Below are 25414 nucleotides of genomic sequence, written 5' to 3'. Positions count from 1 at the left end.
GGGTGATGAGCGCTTGCTTCCAGGGAATGGGGACGATACCACACCTGAGGGATTGATTGCAAATCATCCGTAAAGTATGAAATAATTCGTGCCCACAAGCTTTCCAGATTTTCGGAGGCAGAGGGTCAAGGGGGGATCCAGAGGTGATGGCCAATGCAACTTTCTCAAACTCTACTTGAGAGATAGGAGGGAAGTCCAGGAGCTCATTCAGGGGAGAAGAGGCTAACCTTGGACAGTCAGGATTGGTGAAGCCAACTTCAGGAGGAGTCAAGTGAAGATGTACCGGAGACATTGCCAGATTATTGATGATAGTCTCAATTTTATCAGTAAAAAACTGAGCGAGACTGTCACAAAGGGTCTGAGATGGAGGAATAGAGTTTTTAACACAGTCAGGATGCATGATATTGTCCAGGATCTGAAATATACTTTTAGAACTATTGGCCGCATTGGCTATAGTAGAGCAGTAGTAGTTCGCCTTACTTTCTGCAATGGCGGTTTTATAGTCCTGGAGTAACTTTTTCCAGCGGGCTTTATTGATATTGCAGTAACCTTGTCTCCACTTTCTCTCAGCCCGTTTACAGGCTGATTTGAGGGATTTGAGGGACTCGTTGTACCAGGGAGCAGGTGCTCTACCTTTGGGTTTACAATGTTTTAGAGGGGCAACCGAGTCCGCAATGGAGGTGATTCTCGAACTAAAAGATCTATAATTGTTTTCCACTGAACTAGTGGGAGAGAATCTATCCTGAACTTCGAAGACTTTGGTGGAGGTGCTAAGTTTATCTAAAGCTTTCCAGTTTCGGTAAGAGAATTGTGGTGGCGGATGATTCTTGGGCTTTCTTATTGTGGCATTATTGATATAAAGTTTAATGAGCGAGTGATCAGTCCAGCTCATAGGCAGAATGTCGCCTACTTGAGTTAGGCCCGGACTCGAAAAGATGAGGTCGAGACGATTGCCTGCAGAGTGAGTGGGGACCTTTATCAGTTGGCAAAGGCCCACGTTCTCGCAGGACAATAGAAGGTTTCCCAACCCGGTGTCCAGGCTGCCATTTGGCCAGAGATTGAAATCTCCTAGAATGATAAGTTTGCTATGGGAGGTTGCCATATTGGTGATGGTCGTGAGGAGTATTTGCTGTTGCGAAAGGAGAAAGGCCCCAGGCGGTCGGTAGCAGATGATCACCGTAAATATGCCTCCAGAGTGACAGTTTATGGCCAGACCAAAGAGCTCGATCCCAGGTACCGGATCGATATCAATGGTATTAATCTGCCACGCGGCTCGGAAGATGACCCCAACTCCGCAACCGCGGCCTTTAGGTCTGGGAAGATGAAGGATGTTAAAATTTAAGGGGCAGGCAGAAGCTAAGTCGGTCTCACAGTTGGCGTGTGTCCAGGTCTCAGTAAGAAAAAGTACATCTAAGTGGTGGGACTCTATAAGAAGATTAATTTCGGTGGCGTGCTTCGGTAAGGATCTGACATTCAGGAGGCCTCCTGCGATTAGGCCCTTATGAGTGAAATCAGTTAAGGGAGACGCAGTCTCTTCAAAGGTGAGCTTACCTTCGTGTGCGTACCCTCAAGTCATGTGGTAACCTTACTTCATTTTTTATCCAGGTGTGGTCTGGACTCCCTTTTTTCAGCTGGTCCGTCTTATTCAGTGTCGCCATTGCCTCATTGTCCTCTTGTATGTTTCCCCCAGGTATGTTTTTCTCAGTCTCTTCTTGTATTTTCCTCCTCTCTTCCTTCCCCTTCTCTCTTCCTTCCCCTTCTTTCCCTTTCCTTACCTTTTACTATCTGATTTCATTCATCTTTCTTCTGTTTTTGCCCTTTCAGTATCACCTTTTACATCTGTTCAGATCTCTTTTTCCTTCCTTTTTTGCATCCCGACCCTTTCTTTGATGTTATCTGTTATATTCCTCTCTCTACTCCTTCTCTCATTTTTCGGCTGTATGTTACATATAAACATCCTCACACTTTTGTTCCTATTGATTTCATGCTATTTGTAAATTCAGAGTTCTCTCCTGGAATGTAAAAGGTTTTATTAGTCCCATTAAACAACAGAGAGTCCTTTCCCATCTAGCATTCAATAGCCCTGATATAGTCCTTTTGCAAGAAACCCACCTTACCGAAATTGAATCCCTTAAATCAAAATGAGGTTGGGTTGGTACAGTCTTATTTTCACCCTCCAACAACAAAAAGAATGGAGTTGCCATTTTATGTCATAAGAAATTAAAATGTAAAGTTTTATTACAAGAAAATGACAATGATGGTAGATGGATATTAACTAAGTTGTTAATTAATTCTATACCTCTAACTGTTTTTAATATCTATGGCCCTACTTAACCTGATTGCTCTTTTTGGACTTTAATCACAAACAAATGTATTCAACATAAGGATGAATTATATATTTTGGGGGGAGACTGTAACCAGATTGTTGACCCATTCCTTGATCGTAAATCCACAGTTCGCTTCATTTCTCACAAAAGTCACAAACAATTTCTTGACACTATTTTGCAAGCACGTTTTATTGACTCTTGATGACTATCACATCCTGGTACTTTGGACTACTCCTTCTTTTCTCCTCCTCACACATCTTTTTCTCTGCTGGACTATATATTTTTCTCTCAACCTCTATCTCAAAACGTATTGTCTTCTTCTATTGAACCCATAGTTATTTTGGACCATGCCCCTATGATAACATATCTTGACTTGCTTCCGCCGCATCCGAAGCCATCTCGTTGGCGCTTTAATTGCGCACTTCTCACTGATCCAAATTTCTCTTCCTCTTTTAGTTCCTTTACTAAGGATTTCTTTCTATTTAATTCTGACTCTAGTCCCCTCCACATATCCTCTGGGATTCCTTTAAGGCCACTGCGCGAGGGTTCATTATTGACTTTGTTTCTAGAAAAAAGAAGCAATATCTTCAGAAACGGCAAACCTCCCTAGCATATATAAAGTCTTTGGAGCATAAATGTTATACTTCTTCAGATAAAACACATGTCACCAGATCTTTTACAAGCAAAATTAGAATTTAATACATTTACTACTGACAATGCATCCTCAATACTCCTTCGTAGTAGTGCATGCTATTATGGTGGTCGTAATAAGTCAGGGAAGCTCTTAGCTAATTACCTTAAATCTTGGAAAGAACGTAATCTTATAGAACAGATTTATTCTTCTGATAATACTCTCCTACATAAGGATAAAAAATACTTGACCAATTTCATTTATTTTATCGACAACTCTATACCCCAGAATCTCCTCCTACACCTTCCCTTATTCAGAACTATTTTGAGAAACTTCTTAAATCTCCTAATTCTCATCTCAATTTTCGGGACCTTGAACTTGATCTCTCATTACATGAACTTTCCGTAGCTTTGACATCGCTTACTAAATGTAAAACTCCCGGTCCTGATGGTTTCCCTGTTGAATTTTATTTACATTTCTCTGATATTTTATGGCCAAACTTTTAACGCTTTTTCCGTCATTCTATTCATCCGGCAAGGCGGAAGGCACCTTTCAGGACGTCACCATTTGTCTTATTCCGAAAGATGGTCGTGTCCCCAAATTGTGAAAAAATGATCGTCCAATTTCTTTAGTTACTGTAGACTATAAATTATTTGCTAAATTACTTGCGTTACGCTTAGATCCCTTTATGCCACATCTCATTTGTAAGGAGCAATGTGGCTTTGTTAAAGGCAGACTCAGCTCTGACAACTCTCGTCTTTTTCTTAATGTTTTGAATAAAGCCCCTTCTCTTTCAATTCCTTTAGCCGCTATCTCTGTCTTTTCTGTTTGCTTCATGACGTTGGCATGGCTTTGGTCCCAAATTCATATTCCTTATATCCCTGTTATACTCTGCACCCAGGGTCTCAGTGCTTGTAAACAGTCAGCTTTCCTCCTCTTTTACTCTACAGCGGGGTGTTCGCCAGGGCTGTCCCCTCTTTTCATTTCTTTTTGTCCTAGCACTTGAACCATTTTTGTCTTCCATTCGTAACAATATCTCCATTTCCGGTTTTCCCTATGGTAACAATCAATTGAAAGTTTCTGCATATGCAGACGATATTCTTTTGTTTTTTTCCGACCCAGAAGTGTCTGTTCTCCCTTTACTATCTGAATTTGATTCATTCTCTCTGGTCTCAGGATATAAGATTAATTCAGATAAAACTGAAATCCTTCCTCTAACCAAAACCTGTCTTCCTCCTCTTTTCTCCTCGACTGGTTTTGCCTGGAATAGTTAAAGAATCAAATATCTAAGCATTTGGTTCTCTAACTCCATTTGTTCTTCAATTAAATTAAATATGACTGCAGTTTTGTCCCGAATTGAAAAATTATTCTCCACCTGGAATCCGCTAGTTCTTTCCTGGTGGGGTCGATTGGACTCACTTAAAATGATGATAGCCCCCCTTCTAATTCATATATTTTCCATGTTACCTGTTCATAATCATGCCCTTTATTTTAAATGTATCGATTCTTCCCTTTCGAAATTTCTTTGGAAAAATAAATTTCCAGATTTCCGTCTCTACCATAAATCCTTCTCTTTACGCCAGGCCTCCCAATAGCTCTCCTCAGATCGTTCCCCTTTTAGTCCTCTTTGGCTCCTTATTGAACAAACATTATTATTACCCTTTTCTTTCGATGAAGTGATACTCTTCTCTAATAAATCTCCCTATACTTAATTTCCTTTATTCAAACATACTTCTTCTGTGTTGAAAACGGTTCTTCTCCCGACTACCATCACGCATGACTCCTCTTTAAATACCCCCATTTGGTATAATTCACTTATCGTTTTAAATAATAGACCCATCTTTTGGAGTGTTATATGGGTTAACCACCTCTTTGATGGATTATCACCTTGCTTCTTTCCCCAATTTCCACTTTTATTCCACTGTCCCCGATCTTTTTTGCAGAAATGTACTACTCTCATGGCAATAATTCTTGACCGTTATTATTCTCTTCCTTCTTCAACATCATTAATACCTCATTCTCCTCTTCTTAAAATCCTCTCTATTCTCCCTAAAGCATCTCTTATTTATAAATGTTACTCCTCTCCTAACCCAGATTGCGCTAAAACTAAACTGGAGCTTTCTTGGGAAGCCGATTTTGGTTGTACTTGGTCTGTTGCTGTTTGGGATAAACTGTGGTCCAGATCTTTAAAAATTCCTCGTTCTACTTCTCTCACTCAATCCTTATTTTATCTATACCATCGACTTTACCTTTCTCCTCTCTCTTTGTCTCATTTAATACCCTCTTCTGATTCTGAATGCTGGACTTGTGGTACTTTAAATGCTGATCTTCTTCATCTGTTCTTTTTCTGTCCTGTTGTTTCTGCTTTTTGAGAAAAGGTTTGGCTATAATTTTCTCGTATTTTTAAATTTTCTGTTCCATACTTAATTACTCGTCTTTTTCTGGGTAGCCTTTCTGATTCTTTAGAACTCCCTCCACACTCACATGGTCTTTTTGATCTTATGCGTGCTCTCGCGTTCCAGCACATCTCTTCCAATTGGAAATCACTTACAAACATCTCCATACAAGGTTGGTGGAACACTTTATGTCATTTTCACAGGCTTGATGTTGCCATTGCCTCCTCCTGCAAACCAATAAGTAATACTGATCTTTACTGCTTATGTCTCACTACATACCTTGATCGATTAGCTCTGAAGAAACTTAACCCCTTCAATGCTCATGACGGAACGGTTCCATCATGAGCGTCGGTTGGCCTGTGCTCATGACGGAACCGTTCTGTCATGAGCCCGTTGGCTCATTAGAACCTTCAGCACAGCGCGAGAATTCGCGCCGCGCTGAAGGTGTTAATCATATCAACTCAGAAAACTTTAAGCCTCCTTGAAAGACTCCAAATCTCTCCTTCTTGTTATTTCGTTACCTTTTATAGGTTTCTCATGTTACATTATTTTTAATGCTGTACATTTTGTGTTGATCATTTGTACCACTTGATTATATGCCATAAATATTCTTGTTATTAATATTTTAATGTGATCTTTCCTTCCCCCTCCCCCTCCTCCCTTCCCTTTTTTCTCTCATTCTTTCTCCTTTCCCTTTATCTTTAAAATCCCCATAAAATGCTTTTTGCTTCCCAATCTTTGATATTAGCACTGTTAATGTTCTGCTGATATCATTGCTTGTTTACAATTTTTTTCAATAAAGCTTTTCAAACATAAAAAATAAGTCATTCATTTTGAATTGTTAAAACACACAAATTTCTTTTCTAAAAGTGCGATCCTCCACAGTACAGATATAACAAAAAATGTTCTTTTGTCCCTCACTAAAAGAGGCTATTTCACCAAAGATTAACATTTTATAACATGATTCGCATACTTTGCAGAGATGTTGCTGTTTTACTATAAGTTCATTGGTAGAATTAATTAGGATATAGTTCAAGTGGAAACTGTGTAAGCTTATAAAGGGTATCAGCAAAAAGTCTTGAATGCTGTCCCCTTGAACTAACTAATTTTTCCTTTTCAAGTTATTTCATTGTAAATTGCAATTTTTTTTCTATTAGATGTTTCATCTTCTTCATAAGTTACTTTAGTTTGAAAGATAGTCTAGTATAAGTATTTGTGGGAAAGCTTATCCTTAAGTGGAACTGAACCCTGTTCAATATTAGTTGCAACAATTTCAGCTAACATAGGTGATAATTCATTGTCTTCTCAAAGGTATGACAAGCAGTAGTCCGTTTCCCTCGAAAACCTTGGACGGTAATTAAATGGAAAAAGACGGAAGATGCAACAGTCGCTAATACTAACAAAATGTGTTGTTTATTTATATAAGTGCATGTTCCTAGATTAGGACAGTACTCCACTCCACATTCTACCTACCCAACTTCTCTCCTATGTAAACCTCTCATGCTGGCTCACATTCGCAGACTTTGGTCCGCAGAGCTTTGATTGAGAACCTTTCCCTTTTGCCACAGGCCCTGCGTTATATCGCGCTGAGACTCTACTAAGTTTCTTGAACCTCTCTTTATGAGCTGTTCTGTTTTGACTAATTCTCATATAATTAAATTGAATCTACTGAAGCTTAATGCTTGTTCTCTCGCTCTCTCAAAATAGAACTCTTCTATTGTTTTTTTTTTTACTCCTTTCTCACAAATTCCTAGAATAGAGATAATTTCCGTCATGGAACACGCCTATTTAATGATTTATGCATTTTATTGATACTAACGTGATTTTAATTATTAATTGATGAATAAACCTAATGAATAAAATTGAGCTACTAAAAATTTGAAATAATAAAACCTTTAAAACTTCTTAAAGCTCTCTTCATTGACTCACACCTAATATTGATTATTGATGATTTGTTAAAGTGATTAGTGAGTTGTTTGGTGATCCCATCACAGAGGGCATTTCAGCAGTGAACGCTTCATATTGTAAAACTAGCTTCCTAGGAAAAAATTGCAAACAGAACGAATGAACAGGAGAATGACAAAGCAGAAATAGGGGACTGTTTTCTCCTTGCTTTAAGCCCCCATTATGGGAGGTTGGGTATTGCAGAATTGCAATGTGTTGTTTACGAGCTGCAGCTTAAAATATATTCCTCTTGCTATTCCTTATTTGAAGTTGTTTTATAAGCTGGCTAGAAGTTGGTGATGCCTACAATATTTTGTAAGTAACATATTTTCAAGCTCTTTGTTCTTATAATTGTGTTTTGTTTTACCTGTTCATTGATGGATTGTTCATTTAGAAATATCTATATTATGCAAACTGACATCCGTAGTTACTTTGAGCAATAGGGAAGGTGCTAACCTTGAGAACGATCAATGAGCAGTAGGCATTGCAAACAGCAGCAGTGAAGCTGCACGGCTTGTCACTCAGCCACCCAGGGATTTCCGGCCAATTTCACTGCATGCAGCTATCAGGTCCTCTGATAGGTGTGCAGAGAGACAGGCCTGAGGAAAGGTATGTGATGGCGCTGATACCTGACTTTCGGGCACATAAGCAGCTGACGTGTGTGGAGTGTGTTACAGAGACGGAAGCTATCGGGGACATAAAGGGGTCGATTCCGATTCGGGAAAAACCGCTCCGAATAGCCGTTCGGAGCGTTTTTCCCATACGAATCGTACCCTGCAATGTCCCCCGTACGTACGACGAAGTACGATTCGTACCAGGAGCCGTACTCCGTACGAGTCGTACAAGATACCGTACGACTCTAATCTCCGTACGATTCTCCCTCGGAACCTGCTGTACGCGACATCTGTACGGTTCGCGGCTGTTTTTTACGACCCAGCAAGTACGATACGTGTTGGGTACGCACCGTACGACCCTTTTTCTACGGGAGCTGAAAACAGCCGTAAAAGCAGAGTTCGTGCCTAAACAGGTACGGAACGCCCCCCGGTACGGTGCGTATCCCCCATGATCGCAGGGGTACGCACCGTACCCCTGCGATCATGGGGTGTACGAGCCGTACCCCCATTGTACGATCGGTGTACGAGCCGTACCCCATGTACGATCGGTGTACGTACGATCGGTGTACGAGCCGTACCCCATGTACGATCGGTGTACGGGCCGTACCCCCATTGTATGATCGGTGTACGATCGGTGTACGAGCCGTACCCCATGTACGATCGGTGTACGTACGATCGGTGTACGAGCCGTACCCCATGTACGATCGGTGTACGAGCCGTACCCCCATTGTACGATCGGTGTACGATCGGTGTACGAGCCGTACCCCATGTACGATCGGTGTACGAGCCGTACCCCATGTACGATGGGGGTACGGCTCGTACCCCAATCGTACATGGGGTACGGCTCGTACACCGATCGTACATGGGGTACGGATCGTATACCGATCGTACAATGGGGCTACGGCTCGTACACCCCATGATCGCAGGGGTACGTGCCATACCCCTGCAATCATGGGGGGTACGCGCTGTACGGGGTGTATGTAATCATGCACTTTTCCGTACGAATCGCCCTTACCTGACGTGGACCGTACGAATCGCGTCCTGATTCCCCGGTCCGGATCGTACTCGTTGGGTCGTACGGCGTGTGTACGAGTCGTACGGTTCACAGTCTCAGCCTTGCAATACGTACGGATCGCGACGATTCGGACGGATTCACGGAATGCGGATCGTACTACGCGACTCGGACGGACGGGTACGATTCGTACGGAAAGGGCTACGAATACGAATCGTATGGTGGATTTTTTTACCGGATCGGAATCGAGCCCAAAATGTACCTGAAGAGGCATGCGTGCAGCCGGAAGACTACATATTTAAGCTAGCTTGTTTTCAAAATATTTAGGAATGTTGAAAATAAGTTTCGCGAATACAGTATGATATGCTATTCTCATTATTTTTGGAATTAATATAAGAAACCGTGATATCATTTTTCACCACCTCCACCATAGATGTGGCTCTTTTTTTCTCATAAATTAGAAAATATAGTTGCAGATATTAGATTTAGACTGCCTCTCACCATAATGCTTGCATCTTGCTCAACCAATTAGAAACCATCAATTCTGCATACCTAACACCTCCAATCCGTGTTGTATTTTATGTGCAGTAATTTAGTATAAATAAAAACAAGAGGCACTCAAGAAAGCGGCGTGATGACCACCATATCCCTGAGATTTTTTTTTCTGCAGCTATTTCACAAATAATTACTTGTGGGGAGACTACATAAACAAAGCATTTTACAATAAAGTAAAGCAAACCTTTTTTTTTTTTTAGAATAAACATATGTGCCAATATAAGTGTACTGGAGTGGCATTAATTACTAAATGTCCATTACGTCGCTATGCTAAATGATAAGCATTTGAGATATAATTTCTCGCTGGCTCACTGGTATATTGGGTGAAGGATATATTGGGGGTACCGATCATGGAATGAATTAGCGGGGTGTTCTTTCTTGGCTTAGGCGTTCCTTTAACACCACCTTCACTTGTTTATTTCTGAAAGTATAAACAAAGGGATTCATCAGGACGGCAAGCAGGCTACTAAACATATGCATTGTTTTATAGGCCTCTACTGAAGGATTCAGCTGAGGACTCAGTTCCATAAAAATGGCGCTTCCGTAGCTTATGGTTACCATAGTCAGATGAGAGCCGCAGGTGGAGAAGGCCTTCTGTTTTCCATTTGTTGAAGGGATTCTCAAAACGGCAGAAACAATGAAGATATAAGACACAACAGTCAACCCCAAGGAGCTCAGTAGCAGGATCAGGGCTGAGATTGCAATGATAACTTCAATGAGGCCTGTGTTGGCACAGGCCAGTTTCATGATGGCCAGACTGTCACAGAAGAAATGGTTTACAACATTTGGTCCACAGAATGGAAGCCTTGAGATAAGAATAACAGGGCACATTATAAACAGAAAAGGGCCTAACCAAGAACAAATAAGCAGCTGAACGCAAAGTCTACCGTTGACGAGAGTGGTATAACGCAGTGGATTGCATATTGCCACATAACGATCATAGGACATGATGGGCAGCAGGAAAAAAACAACTGTGGCAAAGTAAACATAGAGGAAGGACTGTGTAAGGCACAAGCCAATAGATATTGATTTGTTCACTGTAAATGTCTGTACTAACATAAGAGGTACAATAATTGAGATATTCACAGTCTCCAGCAGGGATACGTTCCAGAGGAAGAAGTACATTGGGGTATGCAGTCGATGGTCCAGGCATATTATGATTATCATTACACTGTTCCCAAAAATTGAGACTACATAGGCTATCAGGACAATGATGAAACGTGCAACCTGCTGTACCTGACATCCGGTGAATCCCAAGAGAATAAATTCAGTCACTGTGCTGTGGTTCCTTATGTCCATACCTGCCCAACAGAGTGCCTAAAGGAAAAGTATGAATTTCGCCATCAATAATAGAAGAATATGACTGATGGAGAAGTAATTCAGTTTAGCGTATATCATGATTACCTCTTCTGAACAGGGTATTCTATTGTCTAGCCAGATAAAAAAAAAGATCATCATTTGTGGACTAAATGCAGTAAAAAAATAGGTAAATGATTTATGTTGATCTACTTACTAGTATTCTTCAGAATCTTGAGCATTAGTTGTGCCTGTATGTTACAGTCACTTAGCTTGTCTACTAGCCTTAGTCTACTAACAGCACACTTTCTAAGGATCTTTTACCTTGGCCCAAGGCAAATGTCCTCCTTCCTGCATTCACTTAACCCACCAGAGGTCAAAGCCAACTTGAAGTAGGGGCAGGAAAGGGTGTTCGATGTCGGATAGATAGATAGATAGATAGATAGATAGATAGATAGATAGATAGATAGATAGATAGATAGATAGATAGATAGATAGATAGATAGATAGATAGATAGATAGATTAGTCTTTCCTGCTATAGGTGCAACACTAAACATTTCAAATAAGCACCCAATGTCAAAAGGCAAACATATATATCAGACATCAGGCTGAAAATAAAGATATAAGCACTGAGAGAAATGGGTCCGTGTCCTGTTTGGTTCCTGCGTAAGAGTTAAGACGCGGTGTCTAAATTCAGGATTTGGAATATATATATATATATATATATATATATATATATATATATATATATATATATATATATATATATATATATATATATATATATATATATATACTTTATATTGGAGTAGACAGATAAAGGGTCAGAGTACGGGTTACGATGCAGACGTAATTTGACCAAGACTGAAATATTGGATGCAATTCATAGCCAGAGATTAAAATAGTAAGGAACCACTGAGTCAATATCTTCATCTGGGGTTGATGTGGAAGGAAAGTGGTGCTGGGGTAACGTATGAATTACCTATGCAGCCTTACTATGGACTCTGTAACTCTAGGACTTGTTGAGCACCATTTTTCTGAGGGCCAACAATGAAATACAGCGTAGTCTTTGTTTTAGTCTCTGATTTCCACGGGAATTTAGGACGAACCCTGATCTGCATTGAATAATAACCAGGGCTCCCAGTTTTACAGTAGATATGTTTTGAAATTTCCATTTGTATTTATCCATATTTCTTTTTCTTGCTTATTTTATACTTGATTATCTGTATTTAATGTGTGTTTAGTGTAAACATTAAGCTACAAAGGGGATAGATAGTTCTACATTTATATAATCAATACAAGAAAACTCATGCTTGACTGTCCAGAGGATTCTAGAAATTTCCAATACAAACCAATCATGTGAAAACATTTATACCGTTTAAAAATCTGTACTTCTACTGGTATGTAAACTTCATTATGAAATATATTTCCTTTTTTTTTCTTTAACACAATCTGAGCAGCTACTGAGCTGCACTCATGATTGACAGTAGTGAGAAATGTCCAAAATAAACTCTATTTTCTGTATTTTTCCATATTTAAAAATAAATATAGAAAGGGAAATAGATGGTTTTCTGTCTGCATTTATCTGTAAAAATCTGGAAGCCTTACTAATGATAGAGTCTTTTTTACTCAATAAAAAAATATGTATTCACATTATTCTCCGCAAGCCCTTATGCCAGTCAGCCCCTTGTGCAACATTATTCATGTGCCATGCTAGAACCTTGGATCTAAGGGGCAGATGTATCAAGATTTCAATTTGCGAATTCTAAATAGCGATTTTTAGCGAATCGCTATTTAGAATTCGCAAAATGGAATGTATGTACAAAATCGCTATTTTTTAGCGATTCCTTATTTTTCCTTATTTGCGAATTCGCATTTTGCGAATTCGCAATTAAGGAATAATTCCCATGCATTCCTATGGGCCAGGAGGCCCATAGGAATGATAGTGCAATAATTCTCAAATTGTGAATTCGCAATTTGCTAATCGCAATTTGAGAATTATTTCAAGGGTGCAGGGGTGTCTCAAAGACACCCTGCTGCACCCCTGAAATGTGTGTGCATGTGGCGCACATACATGCCCTATGGGCATGTATGTGTGTCACATGCCACCCTCACAAATGCCAAATAGGGAATTTTTAAAAGAAATCGCAAATTACCACCAACTACAAGTTGGTGGTAATTTGCGATTTCTTAACACAAATTCGCTATTTCAAAAATTACATACATCTCATTTAAGGATTCGCAAAATTTGCGATTCCTTAAATGCTTAAGCAAAATAAGGAATCGCAAATTACTGCAATTCCTTATTTTGCGATTTTTTGATACATGTGGAAAAATGCTAAAATGCCTTTTGTGAGTCTGCGCATTTCGGCCTTTGCGAGTCGCAAAAGGCTTGATACATCTGCCCCTAAGTGCCTCCCCTGCCTTTCTGGTACAATATTTGAGTCATCAAGAATTTAGGCTTTTAAACCAGGATCTAGAATTTTCAACAAGCTCCAGTTAGGTACCAACATGCACCCTGGTTTAGTATGGACAGGTGGTGCTGACAAATACATGGTCTGTGTCCGTTGCTCTTTTCTGCCAGGGTCTACCTCAATTTAAGATGGAGATGTCAGAATTATGGAATGTATTGCTGTGAGACTTACTGTCAGCCCTGGCACTGCATCTTTATTCTTTGTTGTTGGATCAACTGTGCAGCGTTATAAAAGGACTGTCCCTCTTTCATGGTAATTGGAGCATCTGCATTCCCAACGTGTAAGATTGATTTTATTATTTCCTGTGACTGTGTTTTTGTATTGTGATTTAGTATTGTTTGGGCATGTAATTTACCATGCCATTCTTAAATGCAGGTGCCCTGAAATTATACTTGTTTAGGACTCTTTCTTTCATAACTCTATATAAAGACCTATCACCATAATTTTTGTATTTAAACCACAATTACCAAATCCACATACGTAGGAGGCCTGAAGTGGAAGGACTCAACCTGAAAAGCATATAGGTGAATCCTCAAGGTTGATGTCATATCAAAAGAGGTTGTCTCTGTGTTCGTTAAGAGTGTTGTATGTAAAAACTGCACCAAAGAATCCACTGACAGTTGAGGGGACAGATGTGCTGCAACCCCTTCACCCACAACTGGGAACATATATAGTTGCTGTACCCACTCCTCAAGACTAGACTCCACCTGGACTATTATGCTCCCACAATGGGTCATGGTGGTTCATTAGTAGACTCCCGGTTAAGATTGGGTAAAGGATTGTGAGAAATCAGGTTGTTAGTTAAGTGGGGTGTGAGCCCTGGTCAATCAAAAGCCACAATCCCTGGCAGGGTGATCAAAAAAGTCACAAAATTAATATGCGCGTAACCCTGGGTCGCTTGGCACAGAAAGCATACTTAACTTAGAGGCAATGTGTGATATATATATGCAGCATACAAACAGTTATAAAGCAAAAACACAACACAAGAAAAATCCCAATCCAATTAAGAAAAATAGATTACATTTTAATAAATTATCTGACACCAAAAGAACAAAAATTCAATCAAATGAACTGAAGCTATGAATTTTTTTTTTTTTAGTAAAACCAGTGCCTAAAAGATCAAAGCACCAACTGCAGACACCTAGTCGTGCAAGGCCAAGTCAAAGTCGAAAAATATTGCTGACCTTGATGGAGCGTGAGTCGAATACATGTAGCGGAAAGGACCTGTTCGTCACTAACATTCAGGGCACCTTTAGCCCCACTACTAAGGGTCCAGGCCTGAAGGGGCACTAATAAGTGGGGTTGTGTCTCACTCAGGCTGGGTCCCGGTGTGGGTTCAAGATGGTGGGAGCCTGTTATGTCCCTGTGGCTCTGAACAAAAAGCCAGCAAACTAGACCTTGTAGTCAGTCTGATAGTCTTAGGTTCATGTAAACAAGCAGGGCTCAAGCCGGCCTCTGAGGGTTCAAGGCAGGCTCCAAGCAGCTGAGCGGTCCTTCCAGGTCTAGTAAGTCAGTCTTGTGGACTATGCAGCAGACTCTAGCAGCTCGCAGTTCTCTGAGAGTCCTACCGCAGGTCCGGAAAGTAAACTGAAGAGTGGGTCTGAGGGCCCTTATCTATATACCTGGTACCTTCTTTGATGTAGTAGGAGTTTCTAGAGTTTTCTCTTTGAAGTGTATGGAATGTCATGACTCCTATGCGCTGGCTGCAAGCTGGCTGCAGAGGCAATGTAGTGGTTACAAGCCCTTTGTATGAAGGTAGAGCATAGCCTATTCAGTTGCAAGTGCAACTCCACCCCCCATCTTTCCAACAGATGGCCTATTCAGGCACACCTATTACCTCCATTGGGTGACTGTCTGGGAGGAATCCCAAAAGTCCTAACTACCAACTGCACCCAGTCATGTGACCCAGGGAGGCTGCAAGCACAAAATGGCTAAGGACAGGAAAATACCAACTACCTAAAAGTAGAATTTTTCAAAATTGTAAAGTGTCCAACTTTACATTTAAAGAGGATTTTTAATTAGAATGTTTAAATGTAATAAGGCAATCCAATGTTAACCCATGGGAAAGGTAGGCCTCACAGCAGTGAAAAATTACTTTAGGAGTTTTTCACTATCAGGACATGTAAAACTTAAAAGTACATGTCCAAGCTTATATTTACAATGCACCTTGTCCTATATGTTGCCCAGGGCGTACCTTAGGGGTAACATATGTACAATAAAAGTGGAGCTTAAGGCTTGATAAGTGGGTTATATTGCTAAGTCCCATTGGCTGTCTAAAACTTCATTCAGGCCTGGGACATGTTTTAAGGTGCTACTTAAATGGGTGGCACACTATGTACTGTAGGCACACAAGCACCATTTAATTTATAGGCCCTATGTATATGGTATACCACTCTACAAGGAGCTTATACGAAAATTTAGATTTTTCACTGCCTGCTGGGCAGCAAATCTGAATTTTATTAAGGACACAGAGGCTAATATTATGGAAATCCCCTTCAGTGAAGAACATAGAACTTCAATGAACATTCCAATGAGATATAAAGTTACCCTATGACCAGCCATTTTCCTTCTTTGTTAGACTGTGAAGAAAAAGGTTCAACATGCAGAAATCAGGACTCCAAGCGAAGATGGCTTTCCAACTCGTATTCAGGAGGGAAGGAAATTCTTATTCTGAAAGAAGAAGAATACATTTCCATAATATTTTCTTAAAACATTAGGGTGGGTTTCAATTCAAGAAAGTGGTGGGATAATAGCCTCCGTGACCTTAATAAAAACCAGATTTTCTGCCCAGCAGGCTGTGGAAATGTAAATTTAATGGCACGACACGGAGGTCATATTATGCAAGTTTAAAGTGCATTAAGAACATTATCAATCACATTAGAGATTGGTCTAAAGTAGCAAGCCTTAAACATATTATCAGTTGACCAGTCTGCTGCCCTAAGTATTTCTTGTAATCCCCCACCAAGAAAGTAGGCTTTGGAAGCTGGTGCACCTCTGAGAGAATGTGCTCCAAAGATAGAGGCATCTACACCGGGTTCATACATAACTTCCTTCACCCACCTTGCTAAGGTGGGTGAGGAAACTCCCTTATGAGGAAATCTATAGGAAATTCATAATTGAGTCTCATTCAATCTCAGACATTGAGTTCTTTTCTCATATTCTTTCAGACATTTAACCACACAGAGTCTTTCATTCTGAGGAAAAAAGGGGTAAAATATAGAGGAATACATAGTTTTGGTTCTCTTTTTGAGGTAAAAACACCCTCTGGTTGAAAGGATCTGCTAGAAATATCTAAAGCTTTGACATCAGAAGTTCTTCTGAAGGATAGAAGACATAATAAAACAGTAAGTTTAAAAGAGATGCGTTTTATAGAGAGAGAGGAGTTCTCTCCCCAGGAATATAGGATACAAAGTACAAGTGTAACGTCCCAAAGGGCGGAATATTTAGCGATTGGAGAGTTAATAACTCTCATACTTCTCATCTTTTTAGTTTGTAAATTTTGTCCGACAGAGAGGCCATTAACTAGGGAGTAGCCTGCAGAAATAGCAGATCTATTGGCATTGACGGTTCTGTAAGAGAGGCCTGAAGTGAAGAGTTCAGACAGGTAGTTAACAGCATGTACTCGATCAACTGAACAGGGATCATAACCTCATTGAACACATCTGTGAACCCATTTGTTCCATGACAGTCGATATGGTTTCCTTGTTCCAGATACCCATGACTCAGAAATGAGTCTAAAAGCATTTGGCGAAAGCCCTAAGATTTGCCACTGTCTCCTGAAATCCTCCATGCCGTCAAAACTAGCAAACCCTGATCTACGAGGGGATGAACGTCCCCTTCTGGACCCAAGAGTATTTCTCTAAACGAGGGAATTAGGATTGGGAAGTCTATGCTCATTTCCAGAATGATTGGAAACCAGGCTTGGAATCTCCAAAGGGGAGGTATTACAGTTATGTTATCTCTGTAACGCCGAGCGTGAAGGAGAAGCTGAGGTAGCATTGCTAAAGGCGGGAAAGCATAGGGAGCCAAGACCCTCCAATCTTGGGGGAAGGCATCCACCTTCTGAGCTTGAGGATCTGGTCTCCAACTGAAGAATTCCTTCAGTTGAGTGTTTAACCGGTCGGCAAAATGATCTGTTCTGAAGGGACCCCATTTTGATTGGATAGACTAGAACGTTTGTCTGTCTAGTCTCCAGTTGCTGGAGTACTTGAAATTCCTGGAATAACCAGTCCGCTACATCATTGCTCAACCCAGGAATGTGTTCCGCTATAACCGATATTCCTTTGTTCAAACAGTATTCCCAGAAGCCCTTCACTAGGTCCGTTAGTCCTTTGGAGTGGTGTCCGCCTAGCTTTTTGACATAACGAATTACTGACACATTGTCCATCCATAATGTCACACAGCATTTCACTGATTTCGGAGTAAAACAGCGAATTGCAAATGAACCTGCCAGTAATTCTAAGCAGTTGGTATGCAACTTCTTCTCTTGGGTAATCCAGCCACCCCCTGTTGAGGAGTTCCCACATCTCACTCCCCATCCTTCCAAACTCGCATCTGATTCTATTATTAGGTCTGGTTCCTCCCCAAAAATGGCTCTGCCATTCCATGCCTCTGCATTCTTCAACCACCAGAGGAGTTCGGTCCTCGATTCTTGGTCTAAAGATATTATTTGGGAGTATGAATGAGTCGATCTTAGAGCCCCGGCTTTAAGCCTTTGAAGTGCTCGATAGTAGAGGGGTCCTGGAAAGATAGCTTGAATTGTGGAGGATAGAAGGCCCACGATCCTTGCTAGGACTTTTAGTGGGAAGGTATTTTTTGCGAGTGTCTTTCTCAGTTCCATCCTCACCTTCCTTACCTTTTCTGCAGGTAATTTCCGTTCTGCTTTTACCATGTCTACCATAAAACCCAAGAACTGTGTTTGTTGGCTTGGCATTGTACAAGACTTTTTCTTGTTTATGATAAAACCTAGATGTACTAGAAGTCGAATTGCGAGGTTCATGTGAAGGGATGCGGTCTGCTTTGACTGGGCCATTATGAGGATATCGTTAAGGTATGCCGTTAGTCTCACTTCCCTTTCCCTGAGCCATGCGGTCACGGGCGTAGTACCATGATGAAGCACTAAGGGGCGGACGATAGTCCGAATGGGAGACTGCAAAATTGGTATAGTTTTCCTTCTCAAATGAATTGAAGGAATTTCTGATGAGGTTCCCAGATCAGTGTTGCCATGTAGGCGTCCTTTAAGTCTAGTCTTGTCAGCCAGTCCCCTTTTCTTAAGATGTCCCTTAAAAGGGGTATGCCTTCCATCTTGAAGTGATGGTAGACTACCCAGTGATTTAAGTCTTTTAGGTTTATTACAGGTCTCTGTCCTTTGTTTTTCTTCTTCACTAGGAATATGTTGGTTAGGAATCCCAGTTTTTCTGTCTCGATTATTGCCCCTTTCCTTAGTAAGTCTTTTACCTCTTGAGAGACTAGGTCTTTGCGGGTCTAATTCTGGGGTCATAGCTATTTTATTGGGTAGGGAGGGGTGTGGCTCACTGGTGAGAGGCGGCAGACCCGGAAGCAGAGAACAGCCCGGGACCAGGGGTCAATCCCTGACGCGGCAGGGTCGTGGACCAGGGTCAACGGACTCGATAATTCTCGCCTCTGTGCCTACTCTAACCAGGGACCACACTCGGCAACTCTGGGCATTAAGCTTGCCTCATCTCTACAACGGCCCCCCACAGACGCCGGGGATGCCTGGTTTTACCTTGGAGATGCCCAGAAGGGACCATCTCACAGGGAAAGCCAGGACGGATTCCCCAGCGGTCTTCAGCGCCAGGACGCTCCCGGGCAACAGTGCGCTTTACAAGTCCCACACATGTACATTTACATTGTCTTTGAGTGATAATATAATCTCTTGTGGGCGTCACATCTGAAACAGGATATCAGTGAAATCTATTTTGTAACCCATTACTGTATGTAGGACCCAAGTGTCTTGCGTTTCTAAATTCCAATTCCCCATGAATTGGCGTAGTCTTCCTCCCACCTTTGGAGGGATATCTGAAGGGTCTTTCAAGATTCCTACCTGTTGAAAAGGAGCGTTGTCTCCATTCGTCTCTGAAGGGACGTCCACAGTTTCTTTGTCTCTGTGGGTAGAACTGATGTGAGCCGTAGTTGGAGAAACTTCCGCCATGGGTGATGAAGGGTCTTGAGGTCTGTATTCCACGGCCGGGGAAACGACGCCGCATTCTCCCTGCCCTGGTAAAAACTCTATCCTGGAATACTTTTTAAATTTCTTTCTGGGATTTTTGGATAGAGCTAAAGGCGCTACCATATTTAGACATTTACCTAACAAAATCCTCCCCAAAAAGAAGGCCTTGTGAGTAAGCAAATCATGTTTCGTGCCTACTATACGCGGATGATCTAGTGATTATGGACCTGACACAGATAGGCCTCCAGAGGAAATTAAACATGTTCAATGAATACTGTCGGAATAAAAAGCTAACAGTGAACATGGATAAAACTAAAATTTTATGCTTCGGTAGGAGTAAAACTAGCTTCCTGTGGTATCTGGATACAAAGCCACTCGAAAGGGTGAACGAATACAGATACCTGGGAAACTGGTTTATGAGTAACCTTAAATGGTATACCCATCTGGAGGCTCTCAAAATGAGGGCATCTGCCTCTGTGAAGGGGCTAAAAACATTTAATAGTGTGTACGGGGAAAATTCAGATAGGCCGGTCATAAAAGCCTACCTAGCAATGGTCCCCCCCCAATTCCTGTATGGGGCAGAAGTGCTCTATTTAAGTGGGAAAAAAGGGTGGGATAAAGAGGAGGGAAATATTTTTAAAAACCTGTTCTCTTTGCCTAAATCTTCTATGGTACATGCTGCAAGACTGGAGCTGGGAATTACCTCCTGGGCAGTAACTGCCTGTATGGCACTAATCCGCTTTTGGCAGCGCCTAGGGTCTGGAGAGCACTTAAAAATTTCACAGTGGTGTAAAAGTGAAATTGTCGCTAGCGAACTGACCTGGGCGAAAGAAACAAGAGCCGCACTAAGTGAAGCCTATGGTGTGTTGGGTTTAAAACTATGCCCGGAACTGAGTCATCCACATATAGCTAGGAAGGAACTGAGGTCACTGGGAGCCGAGACGTCCCGCACATATGATAGAGAGTATCTCTCGCAGAAAGTTTCGGTGTCATATATGACCCTGGCCTGGGAACTCAACCAACAGTACCCCTACTTAGACAGATTGCCCAGCTACCGCCTAAGACGTGAGGTCCTAAAAGTGCGAATGGGGATAAACCCCTGCTATGGGAACAAGGAAGCCAAAAATTTTATGTTGAATAATAATGGAACCTGTACTTGCAGGTTGGGTACCCACTGCGATATTGTACACATTTTACTAGATTGTATGATGTTTTTAGATTTACGAAAAGAAATTTTATGCCCGATTTAAAAAAAATACAGGATCAGAAATAGGATGCAAGCTGCTAGCTTTATAGCTGAAATGAGGTATCTAGATATTGCTTGTGCTATGGGGAAATTTTTGTGTAAAGTCAAGTTGTTCCTAAAGTGTTCAGAGTAAATATCTTAGGCGGCGCTCATGGGGGGAGGATGAGCCTGTACATGTAAAGGTTAACGTTATGATTTGGAACCTTTGGAATTGATTTGATGCTGATGGAAATTACCTGACTTAATTACCCCTAGGGGTATTTTTGTATTTAGTACGAAGGAACGTACTATTTTACGGGAAGTACAAATGCCATGTTTTTAATATGATCTTGTTCAAGTTTTAACAGTAATTTTATGTATAGGGTATACTTTTAAGGTTGTAATTAACCAAATAAAGTTTTCTTACTGACTGAGTAAGCACCTCCATCTTTTTTGGCTAATTTGATTAGCTTAGGATCGATTTTTAGTAGTACCTCTTTTCTTCTCTCTGTGGAAATGGCAGTATTGGCGGTGCCAATAAGGCATATAGCCCTTTGTACCCATTCTCTGAGCTCTTTTGGGTCAATTTGATTATTCCCCAGGTAGGCTGATTCAGCCATCTCAAAATATTTTGTGAGTGGTCCTATGATGTCATGAAGGCGATCTTGACAGGATTTTAATCCTTTGTCCAAGCCTTTCCTGGGGTCCTTGTTGTTCTTAGCTATGAAAGCTACGACCTTGGGGTCTAATTCTGGGGTCATAGCTATTTATTGGGTAGGGAGGGGCACGGACATTCTGACCTAAGTCTAGATCTCACTTCCTGGGGTATCTCCTTTCTTAGCCAGAAGGAGAGGTAGTCCACAATAAGTTGAGATGGGGTCCACTCCGAAGGCAAGGGGTGTTTAATTAGGAAAGGGTCGAACATTTTGTCCCCAAATGGGTCCACGAGCACGGTGTTTGACCCTGAGGCCTTAGATGCCTCTTCAGCGCTTCCAGTTCCCCTCATTTGGTAATTTTCCACATCAATATTTAAACCAGAAGAGCAGGATAGCTCAATTTCTTGCTCATAGCTCTCATCGCTATCTATGTAGATAGGAAGCTCTGGGCCTTTATCTTGCCCATCTGGGGTGCCTGAGGCACCATTTTTGTCACCGCCTTGAAAGCGTGTAGAAATGGAGGTTTTGGGTTTCTTTGCGCTCTTCTTGGTTTGTTTTCCTCCAAAAGCCCTCTTTTTAGGAGCCTTAGTTGCCCCATTATGTTTACTTGTGGAGGGGTTAGAAGATAAGTGAGACATGGACTCTAATTTTCTACTTATTGTGTCATCAATAGAGCCCAAGGTCTTCCCAAGAGCCTTATTGACAAGCTTTTCCAATTTCTGCTCAATATTTAATTGAGATGGGGCTGTAGACATTGTAATTTAGTATATAGAATTAAGGCTAAGTTGCTTTCTCTCTTCCCCCTTTTTTTTAATAAAGAATTTCTTATGTAAATCTAAGGGGATATTAAAAAAGATCCTACTGAGTAAAGGTGTTGTTTTGAATGAAAAAGAGGCTTAATTGGGTAAATACGACGATATGGTGGCTTGCCGAGTAAACTCTGTCGAGTGAACATCTGATTTGCGATGAAGATCGTTAATGTGTTTACCGGCGTCTTGAATTTGATAGTTGTGCCTATCCCAATCTGTCAAAATGTCCTCCGTATATGTAATTATAGTATGATCCCAAGGAGCTAAAATGGCTGTCATCCACGTAGTTAAACGTGCGTGACGGGCTGCTAACGTACTTTCCTTTATTTCTGCGTTTCTATCTTAGCGCGTATTAGCGCATCGTCATTGAGGGCAGAAATGGGTCGCTTCACGTTTAGGAAGCAGGACCCGGACTAGAAGTGAGTTTGGGGGCCCAAGTGAATCCGCTGAGGGATCGGAGGATGACGGGCAGAGATGTGGGGGAAGCGTTCGTGCGTGCGCGAGTGCCTATTCAAAAGCCGGTATGATTATTTTGGAAAGACGCAAAGGATTTTGTGGAAACCTAATCCAGTTTGAAATAAAACCGGACAAAGGGGTGAAAAGGTTGATATCGAAGAGGTACTAAGACCCATAGTAAGAGTTCAGATATACAAGAAACGTTAAATTAAAAGGCACAATAGTAGTGTTACTGTTGTAGATATATCAATCGAGCATACAAGGTCAAGATAAATCATGCATTGTTATAAAGTGCTTAAAACACCTCAGTCATACAACAGATAGTATAATAAGTAAACAAATATAAGTAAAAAGCGCTAAGCTTGTAAAGGTGGTACTTATCTTTCTGAGTAGCAGCAACAAATAAGGAAGATGGCTGGTCAGAGGGGGACTCTATATCTCATTGGAATGTTCATTGAAGTTCTATGTTCTTCAATAAAGGAGATTTGCATAATATTAGCCTTGGTGTCGTGCCATAAAATGAAATATGCCAATCAGGACTAAAACAATGTATCCATGTTTAGGGGGGTGAGCACAAGTACTTAAGCAATGGTTAGTAGTGGTAAAGTTTACAGAGTCCTAAGGCCAACAGAAAATAATTTTAGCATAAAATGGAGGGAAATAGGCAAACTGTTTGGGGGAAAGACAACCCTAGGCTGACAGGTCTAACACGTGTCCCCCCCCCCCAGCTGAAAGTGGGGAGAACTACAGAAACTCCTAGGAGTTCTGATCACCGAGGCGGAGGAACCTGGATAGGCTATCAGCATTGGAGTGATCTGACTCTGTACAATGTTCCATCATGAAGTCCATTTCCTGTAGGGAGATGTACCACCTGAACAAGTTTGGATTCTCACCCTTCATCTATATGAGCCACCTGATGGGCCTATGGTTGGCCAGAACCCAGAAATGAGTCCCAAAGAAATATGGAATCAGCATCTTCAGTGCCCAGACAATAGCAAAGGCTTCTCTCTCACTGGCACTCAACCTAAGTTCCCTGGGAAGTAGCCTCCTAGAGATTAAAGGTACAGGTTGATCTACGACCGGCTTAATTAGCTGTGATAGGACTGCCCCTATGTCACACTCTGATGCATCTGTTTGGACAATAAAACTATTTGTCAAACTCAGGGACCTAGAAAACAGGGCTGTGCACATGCATTGTTTGAGGGAGTCAAAGGCTTTCTGACAGGCCTTTGTCCAGATAACATTCTTTGGCTGCTTCTTGGAAGTCAGTTCAGTCATCAACCCAGTCAAGGGGACAATAATGATGCCATATCACATGACAAACCTCTTGTAGTAACCAGTGAGTCCCAGGAAGGTCCTCACTTCTGTCTGAGTTTTAGGGGGCTTCCAGGCCAGTATAGTCTCTATCGTGACCTTGAGAGGCTGCACCTTACTATCCCCCAACAAGGCATCTCAAGTACACCACAGACCACTGTTCCATCTGGCAATTACTGTCTTTGATATTCAGGCCTGCCTGTTGAAGGACCGAAGCACTTCCTGCAGATGAAAGAGCGGGTCCTTCCAGCTGCTGCTGAAGACAGCTATGTAATCCAGGTAAGCATCACTGAAGGCCCCCATCCCAGCCAAGACCTAGTTCACCAGCCTGTTGAAGGTAACAGGGGCAGTTTCAGCCCAAATGGCATCACTCTAAATTGAAAGTGGAAAAGGCAGACCTGTCTTTAGCCCCCTCAGTTTGGGAAATCTTCCTATACCCTGAAGTCAAATCAAAAGTACTCAGGAAATTGGGCAGCCCCTAATCTGCCAATTAGTTCATCAGCTCTGGAGATGGAGTGAGCATTAGTCTTGGTAACTGCGTTGAGCCCTCTGAAGTCCACGCAGAACTGGAGTTCTGGGGCGGTTTCCACTGGGACAGCTTTTGGTACCAGTTCCAATGGGCTGGACAATAGGCTACTTGAGTGCTCAATCACTCACAGTTCCAGCATCTTAGAGACCTCCTCTTTGAAGCTGGCCCTCACACTGTCAGATAGCCTAGATGTTTTATTTTTGGCAGGCAGACCATCTCCAGTGTCATTATCATGGGCGCACAGATATACAAGCTTGGGAATTTGGGAAAACAGAAAGGCAAACAGTCCCCGTAACTGGGGACAGTCCCTCTGCTATTCTGGGGTCAGGGTAGGGGACAAGTTGATATTCTTCACTGACCCATCTCTCGCTTTAGCTGACAGATGGTCAGAGAGAGGTTTACTCTCCTCATCTTCATCATCATCTGTGACCTCAAACCTCTCATAGTGGGGTTTGAGGCAGTTTAGATGGAGCTCCCTAGAGTGTTTTCTGAGTGTCTTGAGATTCACCAGGTAGGTGGTCTCCCCCTTCCTCTGAAATACCTCATATGGCCCAGTCCAATGGTCTTGAAGGGCCCTGGGCCCCACTTTCTCCATCACCCATACTTTCTGCCCAGGTTGAAACTCCACCATGGTAGCTGTCTGGGCATACCATTACTTTAAGACTTCCTGGCTAGCCTCCAAGTTCTCAGACGTTTTCTTCCAGAACTTGGCCATCTGGTTCCTGGGGGGTAGCATGTAGCTTACCACATCTTGAGGTATTTTTTGGGAGCTTTCTCCCATCCTTTCTTGAACAGACTAAGAGGCCATGCAGAAGGTCAAATGAGCTAAACCCAACTCCCTTCTGTGGCACCTACCTGAAGGCAAAAAGCAGGCATGGTAAGAGGATGTCCTAGGTCCACCTCATGGGTTCAGGCAAGCCTGTAATCAGCAGCGGTGCGTCCATTGGGGCGTAGGGGCGTAGCCCCACTAAGCCCTGGACGCACC

This window comes from Lissotriton vulgaris, chromosome 5 (genome assembly GCF_964263255.1).
Source record: "Lissotriton vulgaris chromosome 5, aLisVul1.2, whole genome shotgun sequence".
Classification (NCBI taxonomy): Eukaryota; Metazoa; Chordata; class Amphibia; order Caudata; family Salamandridae; genus Lissotriton; species Lissotriton vulgaris.
Note: the sequence above shows the minus strand (reverse complement) of the source record.